General features: G+C 38.3%; 1 non-coding gene across 1 annotated transcript; it reads left to right on the top strand.

The window, feature by feature from the left end:
• Positions 1-2,079: 2,079 nt before the first annotated feature.
• Positions 2,080-2,187, top strand: LOC130938566 (small nucleolar RNA R71). The gene has a single exon (XR_009069727.1). It is a non-coding gene; the product is annotated as a small nucleolar RNA R71 (small nucleolar RNA).
• The last annotated feature ends 1,076 nt before the right edge of the window (positions 2,188-3,263 follow it).

Raw genomic sequence — 3,263 nt, 5'->3', positions numbered from 1 at the left:
AATTCTTCATCCCTGCCCAATTGGGTGTTCAAAACGCCTTAGAGTGCAATTCTAGCGTTTAAACGCCAGTCTGCTGCCCTGTTCTGGCGTTTAAACGCCAGCTTTCCTTCTTGTTCTGGCGTCTAAATGCCAGTTTGTTGCCCTGTTCTGGCGTTTAAACGCCAGTCTGGTACCTTATTCTGGCATTTGAACGCCCAGAAAGGTGCCAAATTGGGCGTGTAAATGCCCATTTTACTACCCTTACTGGCGTTTAAATGCCAGTAAGTCCTTTCTCTAGGGTGTGCTGTTTTTAATGCTGTATTTTATTTTTTTCTTTATTTTTGTAATTTTCTTTGTGACTTCACATTATCATCAATCCTAAAAGAAAACAAAATAATATAGATAAAATTAAAATAAAATTGGGTTGCCTCCCAATAAGCGCTTCTTTAATGTCAATAGCTTGACAGTGAGCTCTCATGGAGCCTCACAGATGATCAAAGTACGGTTGAGATCTCTCAACACCAAACTTAGAGTTTGGCTGTGGTATCCCAACACTAAACTTAGAGTGTGAATGTGGGAGCTCTGTTTGACTCTGTATTGGGAGAAGCTCTTCATGCTTACTCTCCATGGTTACAGATGGAGAACCTTGAATCTTTACTACAAGGCATTCTTCATTCACATGAAGGATCAACTCTCCTCTGTCAACATCAATTACAACTCTTGCTGTGGCTAGGAAGGGTCTTCCAAGGATGATGGATTCATCCTCATCCCTCCTAGTGTCTAGGATTATGAAATCAGCAGGGAAGTAAAGTCCTTCAACCTTCACTAGCACGTCCTCTACTAGTCCATAAGCCTTTTTCATAGATTTATCTGCCATTTTCAATGAGAATTTGGCAGCCTGTACCTCATAGATTCCCAGTCTCTCTATTACAAAGAGGGGCATCATGTTTATCCTTCACCCCAGGTCACACAGAGCTTTTTCAAAAGTCATGGTGCCTATGGTACATGGTATTAAGAATTTACCAGGGTCCTATTTCTTTTGAGGTAAATTTTACTGAACCAATGTATTTAGTTCATTGGTGAGCAAGGGAGGCTCTTCCTCCCAAGTCTCATTACCAATTAGCTTGGCATTCAGCTTCATGATTGCTCCTAAATATTGGGCAAATTGCCCTTCAACAATGTCTTCATCCTCTTCAGAAAATGAATAGTCATCAGAGCTCATGAATGGTAAAAAAAGGTCTAAGGGAATTTCTATGGTCTCTGTATGAGCCTCAGATTCCTTTGGTTCCTCATTAGGAGATTCCGTACTGTCCATTGGACGTCCCCTGAGGTCTTCCTCATTGGGATTCACGTCCTCCTCCTCCTCCTCCAAGGTTTCGACCATGTTGATTATATCAATGGCCTTGCACTCTCCTTTGGGATTCTCTTCTGTATTGCTTGGGAGAGTGCTAGGAGGAGTTTCAGTAACCCTTTTACTCAGCTGGCCCACTTGTGCCTCCAAATTTCTAATGGAGGATCTTGTTTTAGTCATAAAACTAAGAGTGGCCTTAGATAGATCAGAGACTATGTTTGCTAAGCTAGAAAGATTTTGCTCAGGATGCTCTGTCTGTTGCTGAGATAATGAAGGGAAAGGTTTGCTATTACTAAACCTGTTTCTTCCACCATTGGATAATTTTTCCATGAAGGATTGTAGGTGTTGCCAAAGGCTTCACCCATGTAATTCACATCTGCCATTGCAGGGTTCTCAGGATCATAAGCTTCTTCTTCAGAAGATGCTTCTTTAGTACTGTTAAATGCATTTTGCAATCCATTCAGACTCTAAGAGATCATATTGACTTGTTGGGTCAATATTTTGTTCTGAGCCAGTATGGCAATCAGAGCATCAATTTCAAGAACTCCTCTCTTTTGAGGCGTCCCATTACTCACAGGATTCCTCTCAGAGGTATACATGAACTGGTTATTTGTAACCATTTCAATAAGTTCCTGAGCTTCTGCGGGTATTTTTTTTAGGTGAATAGATCCACCTGCAGAGTGGTCCAGTGACATCTTGGAAAATTTAGACAGACCATCATAGAATATATCTAATGTGGTCCATTCTGAAAGCATGTTAGAAGGACACTTTTTGGTCAGTTGCTTGTATCTTTTCCAAGCTTCATAGAAGGTCTCACCATCTTTTTGTCTGAAGGTCTGAACGTCCACTCTAAGCTTACTCAGCTTTTGAGGAGGAAAGAACTTGGCTAAGAAAGCCGTGACCAGCTTATCCCAAGAGTCCAGGCTATCTCTAGGTTGTGAGTCCAACCATGTTCTAGCTTTGTCCCTTACAGCAAAAGGGAAAAGCATAAGCTTGTAGACCTCAGGATCAACTCCATTGGTCTTAACAGTATCACATATCTGCAAGAACTCAGTTAAGAACTGATAAAGGTCTTCCATTAGAAGTCTATGAAACTTGCAGTTCTGTTGTAGTAGAGAAACTAATTGAGGCTTTAGCTCAAAATTGTTTGCTCTTATGGCTGGGATTGAGATGCTTCTTCCATAAAAGTTGGAAGTTGGTGTAGTAAAATCACCAAGCATCTTCCTTGCATTGTTGTTTGGTTTGGCCATAATTGTTTCTTTTGCTGCTTCCTTTTCGAAAAGTTTAGTGAGGTCCTCTTCAGAGTTTTGTGCTTTAGCTGCTTTTAGCTTCCTCTTCAGAGTCCTTTCAGGTTTAGGATCAGCTTCAACAAGTATGCCTTTATCTTTGTTCCTGCTCACATGAAAGAGAAGAAAACAAAGAAAATATGGAATCCTCTATGTCACAATATAGAGATTTCTTGAGATGTTAGAGGAAAACAAGAATGGAAGGATGAGGTAGGTAAGGAAGAATTCGAACACACAAAGAGAGATGGAGTTCGAATTGACAATGGAGGAGGAATGTTAGTGTTTAAATAGAAAAATATAAGAGAGGGGGAAGAATTTTCGAAAATAAAAAGAATAAAATTTAAAATAATTTTTTTGAAAAATTGGTTGTGGTTTTGAAAAAAGATAAGAAATAGTAAAACAAACAAAAAGTCAATTAGTTAGTTGAAAAAGATTTGAAAATCAATTTTGAAAAGATAGGAGGTTTAGAAAAGATTTTTGAAATCAAATTTTTGAGAAAAAATATATGATTTGAAGAAGATATGATTAAAAAGATATGATTGAAATTTATTTTGAAAAAGATTTGAAAAAGAAATTTTAAGAATATTTGATTTTGAAAAAGATATGTTTGAAAAGATATGATTTTGAAAAAGATATGATTGAAAATA

This window comes from Arachis stenosperma, chromosome 6 (assembly GCF_014773155.1).
Source record: "Arachis stenosperma cultivar V10309 chromosome 6, arast.V10309.gnm1.PFL2, whole genome shotgun sequence".
In the NCBI taxonomy this organism is placed as follows: Eukaryota; Viridiplantae; Streptophyta; class Magnoliopsida; order Fabales; family Fabaceae; genus Arachis; species Arachis stenosperma.
Note: the sequence above shows the minus strand (reverse complement) of the source record. Positions and strands in the feature narration are given on the sequence as shown.